Source organism: Herpailurus yagouaroundi, unplaced genomic scaffold (assembly GCF_014898765.1).
Source record: "Herpailurus yagouaroundi ecotype Mexico unplaced genomic scaffold, PumYag 182, whole genome shotgun sequence".
Classification (NCBI taxonomy): domain Eukaryota; kingdom Metazoa; phylum Chordata; class Mammalia; order Carnivora; family Felidae; genus Herpailurus; species Herpailurus yagouaroundi.
Genome location: NW_024412413.1, coordinates 23,673,902 through 23,694,099, shown reverse-complemented (window position 1 = coordinate 23,694,099; position 20,198 = coordinate 23,673,902). Strand labels below are relative to the sequence as shown.

General features: G+C 36.9%; 1 long non-coding RNA gene across 5 annotated transcripts in view; it reads left to right on the top strand.

The window, feature by feature from the left end:
* The window catches only part of LOC121040569 (uncharacterized), a 100,231-nt gene that overhangs the window by 49,041 nt on the left and 30,992 nt on the right, over positions 1 to 20,198 (top strand). For all 5 annotated transcript variants that reach the window (XR_005795358.1, XR_005795361.1, XR_005795359.1 and 2 more), the window contains one exon: positions 18,987 to 19,191. This is a non-coding gene — a long non-coding RNA (uncharacterized LOC121040569). The remainder of the gene's footprint in view (positions 1 to 18,986; positions 19,192 to 20,198) is intronic.

Sequence of the window (20,198 nt, the reverse complement as noted above, 5' to 3'; positions counted from 1 at the left end):
CTTGGTCAAAATTGCCTTGATCTTTTATCACATAGGGAGTTACTCCTGAAAAACTGGTGATACAAACATTTGTCATGCATGTTCACTCTATGTGACACCCACCAAATGGCCAACATTTTTTTTTAAAAAAATTCAGTTTACCACTAGTCTCCTTTGGCTTATTTTCATCAAAGAAGGAGAAGCGCTGAATTTTTTTTCATGCACAATTTTTTGAAATTGCATTTAGTAGTTCACTTGCCATTGTGGAAACATAGTTTCTTCACACGAGTCCGTGACTGGGATCTTGTTTCTCCTCTCCTGAAGTGTTCTACTGTTTTCTAGCTCTACCAGTTTTTTCAGTAATAGGAGTGAAAATTCAAACTTTGATGTAAATTTCAAAGTTAAAAATTTATTTTAGTATTTTAATCTCTAATCTTATAGACTGTAGAGCAAAGAAGGGAAATATCTTAAGGAAAAATGATTTTCTACTAGAAATTTATAATAAACTCTTTGGAAACACGATACTTCTCTTTGTCAGGAAGGTAAAGGGTCTCTCTTTAGAAATTCCTTGCCATTGTTTTCCCTTTCACGTCATCTTCCAATTTTATAAAACAGGGAGCATGGAATGGTGAAGAACATATAGGACTTGGTTTTGAGATACCTGAATTTGAATCTTGATCCTGGAATTTACTTATGGTATGAGCCAAGGTGTCTCAGGTAGGAAATGATAACTATCATTTGAAGAGTAATGAAGTAACTATTTACAACAGGAATAAAAATGAAGTTAGTTAACATATAGAGAGGTGTTTACTTTGCACTTGAAAACTATAGGGTATGATAATGACTAAGCTCATAGGCTATAATAAAGCCCATTGTTTACAGTAACATTTTGTTCGTGCATATGCATTTGGATATAGTTTTAGCTCTTGCAAAGGCTTGATCTAATCCAAGACAATATTTAGCAGACACAAAACCCTGTGTTTGGATTTTTAAAATCAGTTCCATGAGTATAGAAGTGACGTGGCTTGTTAACAGTGCAGATAAGCAAAGATCTAGCCGCTTTAAATGACCGTTTTATTCCTACATTTATTCACCAAGTATTTATTGAGTGCATATGTCTGCTCAGTGCTGAAGATGGAGCAGTGAACAAGAGAGTCAAGAATTCCTGCCTCCATAGTGCTTCTGCTCTAATCGATCATAAACTCAACCGAAAACAAATCCAGTGAAGGTGCTGTGAGAAAGAAAGAAGGAATCCGCTTTTATGTTGTAGTTTCCAACTACAGTAAATCAGGTCTCTGATGGATTTAATCCTTCTTGAACATACTTGTTTTCTTATGTTTATTTTTGGTGGTACCAATTAAAAGGCGTATTGAGAAATTGGACTATCTTGGGAAGAATTTTCTGAATTCACTGTGAATTTTCTGAAACCATGTGCACAGTGAATAGCGTAGTAGGAGAAATGGGTGAAGGAACTAGAAAAGAAAAGGGCCAGAGGAAATGATAGTTGACCTCAAGCATCTAAAAGGCTGATGCAAAGGAAGGGCAACAGACTGACTTTATGTTGTTCCAAATATAGGACTAGAACCAAAGAGTGGCAGTTTTTTAAAAAGTAGATTTCAGCTCAAGACAGAGAACTCTCTATTTAGAAGAGAGTTATTCTACAGACAGGACGTTGTCAAGGGGCAAGCTTCCTTTCTGCTGAAGGTAACAGGAAGCTGGAAGAACAGGATGAGAGGTCCTCTCTGAGAGGGAGACTGGCAAGATGTGCTTTGGATTCTCCAACTCTACAACACCATTGTGCCCTGTAGTTAACCACGGCAACAGATTACAGCCCCGAAAAGCTCAGAGCCAAAATATTTCCAGTGGCAATATCCTTAGAGTTTTCTGACCTCGAAGGTGTTTTACATTTATGCAACTCTAAAAGCATTCCTCTATCTGGCACATTTTATAAGGAAATGAGAATGAACTTATCAGCCACATTCAAGAAATGTTTTCTTGGTATATGGATTTCACTTTTGTTTTTTAAAATGGTGTCCCCTTGGAGATTTCCCATCTAAATCCATTTTCTTATCAGGATTGGAGATGGCAGGTTATTCTACTGCCCAAATATTAATTTCTATGGCCTATGTATATATTTCATTGGCCAACTTTCTGTGAATTTTCTGGATTTCTATTATCTCGTCCTAAACTCCTGGCAAGCCAAATTTCTCTAATAGTCTTCAATTCATTGCATTAAATGCCTGTTCAGCCTTGGAAGATATATTGATTTTTTTTTTTCTCAGCAAAGTGACAAATACCATTTTCATGACCATAATAGAGATTGATTACATTTTATAGAACGCAGAGAGAGAGCTGATCTTAGTGAGACAACCTTGGAGCTTACACAAATGAAAAAATCATTTGAATTAATAATGTTCATAAATTCATCTGTTGCTGATGAAGTAGAAGTGTTTTGAGAAAAAAGCCAAAAGTTCTTTAGCTGCACAATCACTGTGAAGAATTAAGATAATTTCAGTACTTTGGAGATGCTGGTTTGTGAAACCTTTAGAAAAGTTCATAGTAATTATTTTCCAGTTTAAAGAAAGCTATGACATTAACCCCAGGCACACATGGATATGTTGCGGGATAGTATTCATATCGAAGACCATTTTCAATTAAATCAGGACAAAAGTAAATCTCGATCAATGTCAGCTAAACTGGAAATGTTAAGAAGTCTGTGGGGAGAAGTTTCTGTTTCTGATAAGATTTGTGTAGCCTAAATTTAACATTGAACCAATTTCCTTTGCGTTCAAAGCTTTTTACAGTTAGGCCTAAACTAGAACGAACGTTAACACGTTTGTATTGTTCTGCGTTGCTTGTCAGTAGCTTTTGCCTTGTGACCTAAAAAGTATTTTAGAAACAAACAAAAAACCACGTACACATATCATAAGCCTTGCACATGTAAAGGGTACCTACTGTGTTTTTTAGAGCAAATAGAAATGAGAAACAAAGGCTAAGTATTTTGAGGTGTTGAAAAAAGCTATGATGGACCCGGAAAACATTGCTACAGAAGATTATGGAATTACTTTCTCTGAAAAGAAAGAAAAAGAAAACCTTTAAACCAGGAAAACCAATTCATATCTGTTTAGAGACCTTTATCCGCTTGTTCATCTTCTATCCCCATCATCCAGCTTTATATCAAACATAGTATGCAGCACATAGTGGAGTTCATTTGCTAAATGATTTTCTGATAGCAAGATTTTCTGATAGCAGAAAGAAATAAAAATCGTCATAGTAAACAATGTTGTTAAGCTACTAATACATGCCATGGAACTTTACTATTTTTACCTCTAATTTGTGGAATTCTTACATGGCTACAAGGTGATCAGACTCACCTGGGGTGAGTTCGGGAGGGGGGACAGCTAGCACTGGTGTAGCTGAAAATAAATGCAAATTCTAAAATATGTGCTTTTATGTTTGTCCTACTTAAGAGGCAAAATGACCATACCTGAGGATTTGAGAAATACCAGAGGAATTATGGATGTTTTTGTAGCTCACTTTTTTATTCTATGATTGTACCACACGTAGTGACACTCAAACATTTGTAAAATATTTTCTAATTGTTTCACAGGTAGATGTTTCGTCTCTTCCATAAGCTCCTTGTTGGTAAATCATTTTTGGTCTTTCCTAGATGTTCTGTATCAACCTGGGCATAACTTTGATCATACATCTAGAGAGAACATTTATATTGTTTATCTTACTGAACTTTCTAATTTTACATTTATGGAAAGAATACTTTGTTCAAGAACTTAATGTTTACTTATGTATTCTCACAGTTTGTAAAACAGGACCTAAAAAAAGGTACTTTAAATAAAATAATAGCTGTAGGACTTGCTAATTGCCATCAAACTCTAGGAAACTCTGCAGTAAGTAGTTTTCTCCTTATTTCCTCTCTGAATAGGCTTGATAAAGTTGTTCCTTTCACTGTGACAAAGTATACGGCTGACTGTATACAGTCAGCAAAGGATACGTGCCGTGTGTCAGTGCTATGAAATATATGAAAATGAGATTTAATTTACTCCACAACTGTTTCATATTTTATTTTTCCTTTCATATTTCTTAGAATTGGAATGGAGCTAGAATTCCACTAAAGCCAAATGAGATCTGGGAAATACATAACTCTATTCAACTATAGAGGATTTTATAATGAAGTTATGGGTTTTTTTTCCATGATGTTTAAAAATTTTCTGTAATGTTTAAGAATTAAAAGACTTTTTTTGACTTTTAAAAATACACAAATTAGCTTTATGTTAATTTTTAAAAATCACCATGTTGGTGTAGGGAAAACCCACCTTGTACACAGTATGAAGTTAGTGATTTAAACAGCATCTTTTGGAAGCGTTTTGAAAACAGATTGCTATTAAACTTAAATATAAAATAATTGTTCATGTTCAGCATCTCCATATACTATAAGTTATGATATTTTGTGGAAACCAAGTGTCTAATAGTGCTAAGTCAGTGAAGGTGGGTTTATGAAATATATCTAATGAATAATCAAGTAGCGTAATTACCCAATTTAGCCTCTAAGCTCTGATATTATGCGGATCTACTTATATCAGACTCTGGTCTTTAAAGATGTGAATATAAAGTTTTCCCCCATCAGATGGAAAGATTGATAGATTAATTAAAATAGAAAGGCTTTTGTAAAGTAGAAGTCAATACTTAAATCGTTAACGTTTCTGAATGGTTTTTAAAGGCTGTAAGTCCATTAAATTTTGAGAGTTAATTAATCACAATGAAAGGAAGCCAGTTTCCTCTCTACACCATCTTCAAAAGTGACACTTATTTTCAGAAGTTATTTACAATCCTTAGCAAGTACTTAATAGATTTTGCAAATACTGCGTAAATTTTTGTAGCTACTTCAAAGATAAATATTAATTTTTTTAAGTTACAGAAGAACTTTTGCTTGTTGTTAGAGAAAAATGATACAGATGTGTAAATTAAAGAGTGAAAACCCTTCTTTTACTATTTTTCAATCCTACTATTGTTAATGAGCTTTTTCTATAAACAAACATGCATAAATGCACTTATTAACACACTTTGCGTTTTTCATTAAAAATTTGATTATTCAAGGTGGCCCAGTCGGTTGAGCGTCCGACTTCGGCTCAGGTCATGATCTCACAGTCTCTGAGTTCGAGCCCTGCATCGGGCTCTGTGCTGAGAGCTCAGATCTGGAGCCTGCTTTGGATTCTGTGTCTCCCTCTTTCTGCCCCTTCCCTGCTTGCTGTCTCTCTGTCTCTGTCTCTCTCTCCCTCTCAAAAATAATAAACATTAAAAAAATTAATAAAAAAATTGATAATTCAATACATATTTTTCTTTTTTTTTTTAATGTTTATTTATTTTTGAGACAGAGAGGGACAGAGCATGAATGGGGGAGGGTCAGAACGAGAGGGAGACACAGAATCTGAAGCAGGCTCCAGGCCCTGAGCTGTCAGCACAGAGCCCGACGCGGGGCTCGAACTCATGGACCGCGAGATCATGACCTGAGCCGAAGTCGGACGCTTAACCGACTGAGCCACCCAGGCGCCCCAATACATATTTTTCTATAATTTGGTTTTTAAATTATTTATCTTGAACATCATTCAACAACACAAAGATTTTCAGAATTTGTGGCTGTAACTACACCATTTTCTGTAATGTATATGTACCTTCATATACCTATTCCCTTCCTGATGTTCTTGTAAATTATTTCCATCTTTTTTCTGTAAAATAATGATTATATAAGCATGTGTGTGTGTGTGTGTGTGTGTGTGTGTGTGTGCATGTACTATCTATCCTGGTACATTTCTGGAGATACTTTTCTAAGCTAGACTTTCAGAAGTACTTTTTTTGTTGGACATTTAAATTTTTGTTAGACATTACCAATTGCTCCTTGAATAGGTGTATAAATTTAAACTCTCAAAAATAGTTATTAATAATCCTCTCAGTACCTTCACTAGCACTGAATATTATTTATTGTCTTAATTTTTGGTCCATATGATAGTATTTATGGATGATTTTGATAACTACTCTAAGGATTAATGAAACAAATATTTATTTATCTGAAGAGTCAGATTTGAATGAGAACTTCTGAAAATGGGCACTAAAGTAGTTATTAGAAGTAGACTAGTGTACTTTTAATATATATATATATATATATATATATATAATTTTTAATTTGAGAGTCAGAGAGAAAGTGAGAGAGAGAGAGAATCTTAAGCAGGCTTCACGTCCAGCACAGGACCCCACATGGGGCTTGATCCCACAACCCTGGGATCATGACCTGAGCCAAAATCAAGAGTCAGAAGCTCAACCGACTGACCCACTCAGGAGCTCCTAAAAAGTTTTTTTAAGGTGACAGTAATGTCTTACTGAAATGAGTTGGACTTCAACGTCATTCTTAAAAACATATTGGAATATTGTGGTGCCAGGGTGACTCTTTCGGTTGAGTGTCTAACTCTTGATTTCGGCTCAGGTCATGATCTCAGGTTTTCTGAAGTGGAGCCCTGCATCAGGCTCCGTGCTGGCAGAATCGAGCCTGTTTGGGATTCTCTCTTCCTCTCTCTCTCTCTGCCCCTCCTCCCCTTGCTCATTCTCTGTCTTTTTCTCTCTCTCTCTCAAAATAAAAACTAAAAATAAACATATTGGAATATTAATATGTAGGAAATTTTGATGAGATTTGGGATTAAGGGCTTCTGCTTTTGAGAGAAATGGAAATATGGGTGTTTATTTGGATGTTTATTCTTACCACATACCTAGATTAAAATGAGAACTTCTGATTTGGACTTCCTGCCCAGAGTTTTTTTTTGTCTCCCAATCCACCCTTCCCAAAGTCCTTCTAACCTATCCTTCAGTTCACTTCTTCCTGAATACTTTAAAGGTTTCCCGTTACCTCTAAGAGATGAAAAATAACATCCACACTTGTGAATTTGTTCAAAAGTTCAGTTTCTCCGTTCTCATCACCAAAGGTTCTGATTCACAATGTCTGGATTGTGAGTTTTTAATAGGAAAGCCAAGTGATTGTGCAGATGACATCTAGAGAAAGACTGAGGGGAAAGCAGTTTGTGTGCTAGTAAAGACTCCTCAAAATTACCTTTCTTTCCTTTTCAAGCTTGCACATAAGGTTCTATATCTGCTAGTTAAGTGCAACGGTGAGTCTTCTCTCTCCAAGTGGAGCGTAGGCCCTTCTATCTCTGTACTTTCCCCCGGAGAACCAGTTCCCTCCTCTTCACCTCATACCTCATGTCCTAAGTGAGATCCCATCTCTTAAATGAAGACTTTGAGCTCTTCATCCCACAGTGTTTTTCGCTTCTACAGCATTTACCCACATCACGCATTTGACACTTTCCGTTTGGTATTGTTACGTACTGTTTGTGTGTAATTCTCTGTATCCCTCACAGTGCCTTACACATAATCAACACTGTAAAAAGGTTGGTTGGTTGGTTGGTTGGTTGGTTGAGTGAGTGACAATGTAATTAGACTACCAGGGAGAGGGTCAAAGACTGCACTTCAACCCCACAAAGCCACTTCTTGACATTTTGCAGCTTGTTCTACTCCTGAGAGACTCTGTTGCTCTCACTGCAAATTGGATTGCTTGTTTTGGTGAATTAAACAAAAGCCATTGCTTACCATATATTTGTGTCTATTAATTGCGTGTTTAAATCACCCTACATGCTGTGCTTGAGAAAGTTAATCCATACCAAAGGTAAAGTTTTTAAATTTTATTTGAAGTCTAATGTTATAACTCCAGACGATCTTTTCCCAGTAGGGTCCAAAGGCCCAGCGTGCTTAGCTTAGCTTTCTTAAAAGAAAATTGTATTTATGTTCAGAATAATTTCTTATCAGTAGCTACAACATAACATTGTGAAGAAGTCATTAGAATAAATGTACCATTTGTCACGGGCCCAGAGCCTTAAGTGCATTTGATTTCTGTGCTGTATTCTTGCTATATGGAACTGAATTGTGTAATTTAGCATAGCTCTGAGTATAACCTGGCACGGTGTTCATAAAAATTGGGATATACTACTAAAAATGATAATTTCCTGAGAATGGAAAACAGAATTAGCATATATTTACCAGTGTTACTCAAGATTGTCTCAAGAAAAGCACCATTTATTGGAAAAAATATTGATCACAAGGTAGGCTTCTCCCTAACACAGTTTCATGACATAGGAAAACATGCATTCTGTTTTTTCTCAATTTCGAAAAGTAAGCACTTGGTAAGTCACCTTGGAAAAATGGAGGCAACTTATTAATTTGTCATTGTTCCTGGACTGAAAATACCTTGACAAATTAAAAAAAAAAAAAAGACATTCTTAGGACATACATTCCTTTTTCTTAAAACTAGTACATTAGTGGAACATCTTTGGTCAGGCTGGTCTCCTGTATGTTTGACTGGAGGAGCAGGTGTGCTCTTCCAAAGTGTCTTTACAAGTGTCTCAGTGGGGCTTCCCTCCCACGCCTCTGCAGGAGACAGCTCATCTGTTTAATCCTTATGTTTTAGGCAACCTTTCTTATTATGCAGACAGGGCTCCAAGGCTCAGCTGGATTCTGACTCTCCGAATGAATTGATGGGGCTCTTTGATCTTAACTGTGTTTTCCATCTGTTTCATCTCCTCTTAATGCATCCTCTTCCAAACTCCCATCTTCACTGGTGCTCTTAAAATAAATGGATAATTATACAAATAAACAAATAAAAATTGCCATTTAAAACTCAGGTACAAATTTCACTTTTCATTTTGAATTTTTTTTTTTTTTTTTTTTTTTTGGCCATAATAAACTTTCTTGAAAAAGTCCCCCAAATGATTTAATTATGTGACTCCGTAAAGGACCACCACACTTGAGAGTGTTTAACCACGTGTGTATGAACGTGCATGTGCTTTGTAGGATTAGATTTGCGTAGAAAGTAAGAATGACTGATCTTTGCAATTTAGTAAATTGTACAGTAACATAATATCTTATTAATATATCATATAAGAGCGAGAGGCATGCAATCTACTTAGAAAAATCTACCATGTAACTGAAAGATCTTGCTGGGAATATTTCTTTTTCTTTCTCTTTTTCTTTTCCTTTTCCTTTTTTTTTTTTTTTTTTTTTAATGAGAGTGACTGAGGCTGAGTTACAGAGAAAATCAGTTGGAATTAGAACTAACCCACATTAAGAAATCTTTCCAGGATGTTAAAATGTCATCATTTCTTTTAAACACATCTTTGAAATGAGACGTATGTGTTTTTGTGTGAGGAGGAAGTGGAGGGCTGTTGATGGAACAACATGAATCATTTGCTTACCTGTATAAAGGTGATTAAGTGAACAAGAAGTATCAAATTTTTATCTGAGTAACCTTTGATATTCTAATCTCAAATTATGGAAACAGATATTAATTCTTTCTGTTTTTAATTCTCCATGAATCCTCATTTATCTTTAAGTATACCCCGATCTCGTAATGATAATGTAATGTCAAAGCTGTCAGAATAATTTCAGCTGAGAGCAAAAAAAACTGATGTTTACTAAGAGCCAGAGGCCCTTGAGAGAGTTATGAAAAGGTCTTTCTCTGAGAGGAGTAATATTGCGATATGCCCTGCTAGTCTGTACAACATATCTTTATCCCAACATATATACCTTAAATAGACCAATAACTATCAGTGAATTGTCAGAGTACACATCTGCCTTAGAAACATTGACAGATAAAATATATAAGGAATATGATCTCTGATCATCACTAAAATATTGCTGTTTTAAAAATATTCAGCTAATTCTTTTCCACTCAAAAGTATCACTTAAGCCTCTGCATGGTACCCGACTCTGAACTAGGGAGATTTTCTTCACTATTTTTGTACTCCCCATATGGAATCTGAGAATAACTGTGCAGGAGGAAATATAAAAGGTTACCCCATCTTTCTTCATGCAGAACAACTCTTGAAACCCACTAAAGATAGCAGTACTCCCCTCTAGCCTGTTTGTCTCTCTTGCTACCAACTGGGGTGTGCTTTGTCTTTGTTTGCTTGCTCGTGTTTCAATGGGAAAGAAAAGATCGAGCAAGTAGCCAGGCATGGACGTGTGGCTTCAACATACTTCATTTAGGATCCATGACTTCATTTACTTGAGTTTCTTATCTCACACACCTGATTCCTGTGTTCCTTCTATAAAATGGAAACTAGAATGCCTGCCCTCTCAGTCTGTAATGATTCTGTGCTGTTGGAAATTCTGAAAGGGACAGGTTGGCTCTTCCCTCATGAAATGGACAAACACAAACCAAAATCTCATTTTCTCTGCACTTTTTGTGATTGACCGGTACTTAAAAGTTCCAATTGATTTTAGAATACTGTCTCCTTGGTTCACCGATGTGACTCCCAGGTCAATGCAGCTAGCTATATTCAAGTCTATTTAAAAGATGCTAAATTGCTACCTGCACGTTTCCTTGTATTCATCGGTTCTGGTCCATAGTCATTCTTCACTTGCTTCCTCATTACTTCCTAATAGTAATTGGATAAGTCACTGAAACTCCATGATTCTACCTAATTGTCAGAGGCGATTTTCTTACATTATCCTCCAAAGAAGGGAGGGAAGAAAGCATTTATACTGAATGTATTGGTGGAGATATGGTTAACTGCCACTAAAATGCCCCTGTACAGTCTCTCTGACCAGGCCGTTGGTCTATGAATGTCGCAGCATGGCCACAGTTCCTGGACATCTCTTGCATCCATAAACCACTAGAGAAGCTGCTTCAGCTCTCAGACGTTTCTCAAGGTTTCTGCATTTTCAAACGTGGAAGTTTGAATGACCCATGAGTGGTCTATGAAATCACCTTAGTAGGTCATAGCCAGCATTGAAAATGAATAATAATAAAATAAAGTAAGAGAAAGAATAGAATTATCAGAGTACACTGTATGTTATAAATATTGTTTCATGAACACATTTTTTTTCGCCAAAAATATTCTTGAGTGTGTGTGGTACTTAGGTCTGTTGTAAATATTTCCTTACCACGGATCTCACTTTTGAAAACGACAACAACAACAAAAGCCTGAAAAAAACAAAAACAAAATTGAGTTGGATCATATAACCCATAGTTAGCTTTTGCCTGGATGCTGGGTTTTAGAATTTAGAGTATTACTTTACCATATTCAAATGCTATTATTTTTTTTCACCCATTATCCTCAAGCATATCAAGGGAACTAGGTCATGGCAATAGAAATGATAATGAAAGCTTAGCAAATATTTCCAGAATTGTTAAGAGTTAGGCCATATCAGCTTATGAGGGTACAGTATTCTTACTGATTAAACTGTTTACCTTAAGTAGTTGTTTCAAGAAACAGATGTAAATATTTAGTTACACAAGAGAAGCAACACAGATCACAGAAAAAAAGATTTTGTTAATACCTTATTTTGTTGTTGGATCAAATAGAATGAATGTAAACATTGACTTGGGTTATGGTAAGAAAGGAAATAACAGTTATCACTCACTCTTTTAAATATCTCAAGGTGAAAATCTTTGCCTTTTCACTTAAAAGATTTTTTTTTTTTTGGTAAATGCGCCCCTTCCTTTATGAATGATAGCATTGATTTTTTCCTCTTGCCTTGTATCCACCTGTGGTCAGCATAGAGAGGAAACTAGTTGTACTTTTATTGTGTATCTGCATTTTGTTTGAAGAATGAGAAATGCAAATGCAGAGAGATAAGCTTGAGAGAAAGAAGAAAGAAACATTACCTGGTTGCACACATAAGTATATAGTTTAATATTCATTGCATTTATTACCAAGCATGTCGTTCTTACCCTGTGTAAAGTTCAGGGTGTGCATAACCCTGGTACCTAGCAGCCAGCAGCAGCAGGGTCCCTCCAGATCCTGTCAGAAATGTGGCATGACAGGCTCCGCCCAGATCTACTGAATCAAAATCTACATTTTAACAAGATCCCTAAGCGATTTTCATGATCATGAAAGTCTGAAAAGTGCTGACATAGGAGTATTACCAGTCGCTGTATGGACCTGTATTCATTTCATGGATAAGATTTACTCTGGAAAAGAAAAATTCACAAGTGGAAAGAGCCAGCAGTTTTTCATATCCTAGTGCAGCAATTGGCCATCTAATGGTGTTTAAAATTAGTGATGATGACAATGAGGTTGCTGCTGATGAAAACACCCATTATTAGGGTTCCCAAGTGCTGGCCATTGAGTCTACTGTATCAACTAACCTGTTTAGCCATCATCTTTCCACTGTGAGTTCAATGCTGCTTTACAGACAGGCAGGAGAGGCCACGGGTTGCCTATCATTTTGCAATGCATTTGCCATTGCAAAGCCAAGCATTCTGATGGCTAACATCTGTGATTGGTAGCTGCACCTTTCAAAAGTAGGAAAGACTATTTGTTCCATATAAGGAGAAAACGTGACACGTGAAAGATTCCTATGAAGGTATCAATTGCTGTTTGTTTAGATAACATTTATAATTATCAATGAATCCTCAAATCTGCATATTTGAAAAGACAAGAACAGTCTTAAATTTGAAGCCCATACCAAACTTTCAAGTTATCAGTGTAGAATTTATTATATACCAGGAATATGTAATGTTGCATCTTGTGACCCATTGGAAACCCTTAGCTCTGAGCATTCTGCTGGCAACCTAGGGAACCTAGCCTTGAGAGTGAACTGCCTGTCTGATGACAAACATTTGTCCATTTGTAACATGAAGACTACTCCTGACTTGAAATGATTCTAGAATCATCCAGAATGTAGGAATGCAGTTAGTCTCTCATGTGCTGAATTAAATCCTTGATAAGGAAGACATCCTTTGAGAAAGGAGAGGCTGCAAGAATATTAACATTTAGGCAGTTATTGGGTGGGGAAAATCCACTCCTACAACAAATGCTATTGAAAATAGCATGGAAAGGAGAGTTGGAAGGGAAAGGTCATGCTATGGTGCAAACAACGCTATGGGGGAACCTGGCTGTCAGTCACTGGAGTGTGCAGCTCTTGATCTCAGGGTTCTAAGTTTGAGCCCCACATTGAGTATAGAGATTACTTAAAAGTAAAATCTTAAAACACACACACACACACACACACCCCAAAAACCAGCACTCTGTGTCCTGCAGATCAACTGGGCAGACATAAGCTGGTGAATTGTGCCTACTAGCGTGGGAAATGAAGGGTGTCTCTTTTTTATAAAGAAACTAAAATAGACTGCACATTCAAGTAGGGATAATGACTTTTTTAAGTTGTTAAATTTGTTAATGTTTTTAAAAGAGAGCTACATATGTATAACACAAACTCATACAGTAGCAAAGAATATATAGACAGTCCCTGACTTACAGTGGTTCAGCTTACAATTCTTTGATGTTAAAAAACAGTATTTTGAATTCTGAATTTTTATCTTCTCCTGGGCTAATGAAATAAGGTAAAATCCCCTCTCATGATGCTGGCCAGCAGCTCCCAGGCAGCCACTGAGGGTGCACAGCCGACACACTTACAACCCTTAACTCTTCTCTATCGATACAGCCATTCCGTTTTTCACTTTCTGTACAGCATTCAGGAAACTACATGAGATATTCAACACTTTATTATAAAATAAGCTTTGCGTTGGGTGATTTTACCCAACAGTAGGCTTGTGTGAGTGTTCTGAGCACAGTTAAGGTAGGCGAGGCTAAGCTATGATGTTTGGTAGATGAAGTGTATTAAAGGCATTTTTGACTTACGGTATTTTCAATTGGCGATGGGTTTGTCAAGACGTAACTCCATTGTAGATCGAGGAAGATCCGTACTGTGAAGAGAACTTTTCCATTCCTGTCCCTCAAGCCCCACATTCCTTACTGAAATCACTGTTCGCGATTTCTTGTGTATTTTTTCAGAGATTCTCTAAATATACAAACATTATGTGCAAATCTTTATTAAACAAAATGATAACGTGCAATACACTGTTCTGTGCAATTCTTCCTTCCCTTAAGATGTGTCATGGAAATAATTTCATACCAGTACTTCCTCGTTCATTTTGATGGCTGCTTTGCCCTCCACAGCATGGATATAACCTTATTTAACCAGTTATCTTTGGTGATTTTTTAGATCTTTCTCAGCCTTTTGCTACTGGAAATAGTGCTGCATTGAGGACCCTTGTGTACATATTTTCAAGCACATATGAATGTATGTGTCCTCAGGTCTAAACATTCTAAGTTATGATTTATTTTTACAACAGTTAAGCAAAGGGGAAGAAATAACCAATTGGCATGATAGGCAGGATAATAATAATACTTACATACATTATTTACTATGTGGTAAGTACTTTATAGTAGTCATTTAACTCTCATAACTCCATGAGGAAGTTATTAATATTCTTACTGTTTTCATTGTTGTTAGTAATCACCGAAGGAAGAAAACCAGGATGTAAATTCACCCAAGGAGGTTGATTGTGGATCTCTTGCTCCCCTTACCGAGCTGTGTTGTTTCCCAATGATTTCACCGTGACTTCAATAATGACAGAGCATTTTTGAATACCTACTGTGTGCTAAGCAACCGATATGTATAATTTAATCTTCACAATAGCACTACAAGGTGGTGTTATTTTTTTAAGAGTGTTGATGAGATTTCATAACTTGCCCAAAGTCCCAGAGCCAGTAAGCGGGGAGCCAGGAATGGAATGGAAGCAGGCTGTCTGATGCCTGAGACCATGGCACAACAGAGAAGGGACATTAGGCATTTGATTCTACATCCAGTGGGTCAGAAGGCAGAAATGAAATAAATATATGTATGAGATTTAATTTAAACATATTCAGGTGATCAGAGGGATTAGGATGGGCAGTTTCAAGGGCCAGTGGAAGATAGTTTATGGGACACGAATAAAAGCGTCCTGTAGCAGAATAGGATTTAGTGGTCTGTGTGGATCCACAGTGGCCACTTCTACATGCTTCTCCATGGACAGTGTTTCCAAGGCTAGATTGCCTTGTTCTCACTGACTGTTTTCCATCTGTGCAGAAGTCCATACCTATGCAATGCATTTGTATAATAACCCATTGGGAGGTATGGCACTGGCGTGCCCCAGGGAGAGAGCAGCTCTGATGATTCTGATTCTGCTCTAAGTTGGAATTTGTGCCCTTGGGGAACAGAAATCAGCAGGTACCACGTTGGAAAAATGAAAGGAAGAGCACTGAGATTCTAGGAGGTGTGTCAATTCCTCCAGGTCAGTTTCTCCTATTCCCACTTCAGTTTTTCCAGCAGTCCTGCTTCTTTACTGGCATGTCAGAAGTTGAAACTGGAGCCGTCTTTATAAGACCTCTTGGTCTTCTAAAAATAATAACGGTCTTAGAGGTCTTATGCAAAATATAATTTGCAACTGATCACATTTCTTTGTTCATTATTATTATTGCCATTAGTTTTTTATTGATGTATATTTGACATACAATGTTATGTTCATTTGTATGGTGACAGGTGGTGACTACACTCATGGTGAGAATTGAGTAACGTATAGAATTATTGAATCAACATGTTGTCATTATTTTGTAAATTATTTTATAAACCAGTTTTATCATCTAGGCTACATTTCTATGCCTGGTGAGTTTTCCTTGTTTCAGATTGCATCATTTATTTATTTTTTTAATGTTCATTTTTTATATTAAAATTTTTTTAAATGTTTATTTATTTGGAGGGAGAGAGAGACAGAGTGCAAGCAGGGGAAGGGCAAAGACAGAGGGAGACACAGAATTTGAAGCAGACTCCAGTCTCTGAGCTGTCAGCACGAAGCCCAACATGGGGCTCTAACTCACAAACTGTGAGATCATGACCTGAGCTGAAGTCGGATACTTAACCAACTGATGCCCCTGATGTTCATTTATTTTTGAGAGAGAGAGAGAGAGGGCAAGCATGAGCACATGGGGGAGGGGCAGAGAGAGAGAGAGAGAGGGAGACACAGAATCCGAAGCTGGCTCCAGGCTCTGAGCTGTCAGCACAGAGCCCAGTGTGGGGCTTGAACCCATGAACTGTGAGTCATGACATGAGTGGAAGTTGAACACTTCACTGACTGAGCCACCCAGGCGCCCCAGATTGCATCATTTAATTCAGTGACTTTTTGGTGATATTTCATAGGAAAAAATAAAAGATGCGGTATAGATAGATGTGTCAGGATTATTTATATGGTGGTTATAGTAAAGATAATAACTAAGATATGTTAACAAGTGTTTACTGCAGGTGACGAAAGATGCAGAAGGTTTTATTCCCATTATCTGATTTAATACCAAAGCTCTTTCAGGAGGGTATTATTCTTGTTGTTCCCATTTTACAGATGGGGCCTTTTGTTCATACTTTTTGAGATTAACAATTCTAGTGGTGTTAAAGCAAGCTTCTGTGTAAGAAGAAAACACGCTGTAACCCCGCGGAGCGCATATTTTCTTTTTGGGTATTTCTCCTTCCAATCTTTGTCCAAATGTACTCAGTCATCAGTATATGTGCAATTCTCTATTTTGCTCTTTTCATTCACTATAGTGGTAAGAAGATGGTTTTCTTGGTCATCTTCATTTTCACATAATAACTGCATACAAGTAATTGCCCTAATTGATTTAATAATCTCCCTCTTTGGGAATGTTAGATTGTTTTCATTTTCTTTTATAGATGAAAAACTCTGTGTAAGTAGTATATTTTATCCTCTTTGGATTTCCAAAGAAAAGGTCTTATTTTCAGTCGAAGAGCAAAAAAGCTTTTGACTCATTTTAACTTTGAGTTAGGATTATTTTCACGGGAGCAGATAGTGAGCACTATTGAAACACTTATTATGGAATCTTAAGAAAAATTTTTTTTTTTTTTTGTATCTTGAACTCTGTAGGTATGGACTGTTTTATTTGGTATTTTAAAGATACGATTTTGAATGTATATATGACGATTGATATACAGTAACATAAGGCCTAAAGAATGATTTTTTTGCATCACTTGTTAAAATGTGTCAGTTGGGCTTTGAGGAGGATGGTGTGTGCCACAAAAGTATTCATTCTTTATCGACATGTATTTCTTGAGAAACTACCATGTGTCAGGCCCCATGGTGGTCACTGAGTCTGTGATGGGGAAGGTGAAAGCCCAGCTCGTTTCCTAATGGAGCATTACGAAAGTCATGTCTAAGATTGTGTTGTTGTCGTTGTTGTCGAGATTGTGCTGCAACACACGCTCATCCTCTGATATTTCCGACTCCTTTGTTCTTTTGCTTCCATGGACTCTGCCATATTTCTTAACTGCAGCCCCAGACATGAAGGACAAAAAAATATTTTCCTTTCAGAAAGATATTTACGTAGATATAATTTCTGAGAATTCCTGAAGCCCAATTTTCCTCTCTCATCTCTGTTCTGGTAGGATTTATCTTCCTAGAATGAACCGATCTTTCTCATAGTTTGGGGGATCCCTACGTCACCTTAGCCCTGTGGCACATATCTTAGATTGCACCCAGATACATTTGTATTTTCAGCACTTTGTGCTAAATAAACCAAGTGCAGGCACTTTGGACTTTCTGTTACTGGAACATCCGCATGTGAAAGTAAAATGTAAATTTAGGATACATCCATACATTATTTTTAATACCGCACACTAAACTGCAGTTTTCACAGGTGGAGAACCATTTTGGTCCCTTTAGGGGACCAAATGTATAAAATTCCTATTTAAAATGCAACTCAAAATTGCATTTTAATTTTTCACCAAATTCTTCCATCCCAGAAAGACCTACTAGTTTGTTGATGAATATAATTTTATTGTTGTATTGTATAGTACTCTTTTTTTTATTGTTTATTTTTGAGAAGTGGGGAGGGTCAGAGAGAGAGAGAGTCTGAGATTCTCTGAAGCAGGGCTCAAACTCACGAACCCGTGAGACCATGACCCGAGCTGAAGTCAGACACCTAAGTGACCGAGCAGCCCAGGTGCCCCATAACTGTTTTTTAAAGTCTGCAGTGCAAACTGTTTTTACTTCACTGATGTTTAAACATTTCAATGGGGAAAAATAATCATTTAATAAATATTACATTGATTTAATGGCTCACCATGCAGATCAAACTTTTTACTGGTCAACTGGATGTTGCACTTTAAAGAATATTGTAACGTCATTTTGTAGGAATGTTATTATGTGTGCTACCAATATACATTTAAATTTCAGTAAATTCCTTAATGCATGTGTGTGTATATCTACCTATCAACTGATGGATCCATAGATACACACTTCTATATGATTTCAGTAGACTGATATTTTTGAAGGAAAATTTTTGAATAGAATGTTAAAATGTCTGTCTCTCAGTCTCAAGTTGCATAAGTTATTCTTAACTGTGATGCCCAAATTAGTTTCTCACCTTTTTGTGTATAAATTTGATTTCAACTTTTATGTGAGGATAAGTTCCAGGAATGGGAATTTATAGAGTACTCTTCTTGACGAAAAGGGGATAGATGGAGACAATTTCATAATGTCAGAATACCGTTTCCAATGGGTTGACTTAAGGCCACTTTGCTGTGAAGCTGTCTCCGCGGGGTAACAGTCTGTCTGTAGACATTACCAAGGTAGCACAGAGGTGGAAAAGGAAATACAAAGGCATCTGAAAAAGGAACTCTGATAGATTTTTTAAATTCTCCTTAAATTTCTAATATCCCATATCCTTAACATTGGGATTAAAGTACTCTCTGTTGCAACTTTGCACATACCCTACTGTTTGAACTCAAAACCCTAAGAACTACATGTCTGAGATCTGAATGTATTCTGGGTCCCAAATCAATCTTGTCACTCCTCAGAAAGCAATGCAAGATAATAAGTAGTATTCACCTGATTGCTTTCCTGCTCCAAGACAGCTGGTGACGCGTGTCTTCCTGATAACCAAGAGTTTCAGATCTAAGGCAGGGATAAAGGGAAGCCGGGAGCTCGCAGAATCTAAATTTGACAGTCGATGGCTGAGGAGAGGGTCAGAAAGGATAGAATCTGTGACACGTATGAGAAGGGAACAAAATTTATCTGCTCTGGTTGCAATGATTAGATGTCTCTTTGTCTGGCTTTCTTACAGCGGTTGACTGATTGTACCCGCCAGCTGGCTAATATCATAATTAACAAAGTTGCTACTACATCTGCAAAGTTTAATCGAAAAATTTGCCAGTGATGTGATGGCATTGTCACAAAGATCACAAGGGACACGGAGTTGACTTTTGCTCAAGGTGGAATGGCAAAGCTGTATGGGCAAGATGAGAAATCGTGCACTTGTTCAGCCAAAGGTATGTTTTGTTTTTGGTTTCGTTTTCCATAATTCTACACCTGGGCTTTCTTACTGAGATTTTCATTTGATGGCTTGTGGGCTCTTCTTTGTTTTGTGACCAAAATGATTCATAAAAAAAAATCCATATCTATCTTGAGCATTGACGGCATGTTCTCTGAAAGCTTTGGGGTTATTTTTTTTTCCAGATCTGGAAATTCAGAAATATAATGAAATGGCTTTTGATACAGAGAATGGAGTATAAAGCAATGTTTTGCCTGTTGTTGTGTCTAATCTTTATCAGTTTTCAGAATAACCATTTGTTAACAAATATCAACTGAACATGTATATCGTGTAGTATTGGATTTATTTTGCTCAACAATAAAAGCCATTGCTCTGCTTTATTCTATTGTGTCAACCTAGTTATAGGAGTGAAAAAAAAGCAAGCATAGTTATAGAATATGAAGAGGTTCTATTTCAGTTGCAAGAGATGCTCAAAGCAAGGGGAAGGAAGGCTGAGGTCTTGACTTTTGTCAAAGTAATTGGGGCTTTTTACATTTAGAAAGACCAGTATTTCTTAAAATGATGTGCTATTCCTCAATGCCAGTCTGGCCATTGACTGTTATACCTGTATTTTCTTTTCACTGTCATTTGCTTTGCCTGATTGAATATTCAGGCTCTGGGGAGTTTCCCAAATTATAGCCAGCACATATTCCTAATTAATGAACTTGAATATTGATGGGGAGGAGCACATGTGCCTCTGTGTACATGCCTGTGTGCTTCCTCTGAGTACAAAGAGAGAGGAAGGTATCTCAAAAAATACGCAGAAGGTGAAGTTTGGGTTATTTATGCTGTCACACCACCACTATAATACCAAGGTGATCAATTTCCAGTATAATTGGGACTTACGCTGAGGTCCTTTACTTTCCCTCTGTGTTCATCCAGACCACTATATCATGGCAAAAATAAAGCAAGAATGTGTGTGTGTGTGTGTGTGTGTGTGTGTGTGTGTCTGTGTTTTACCAACGC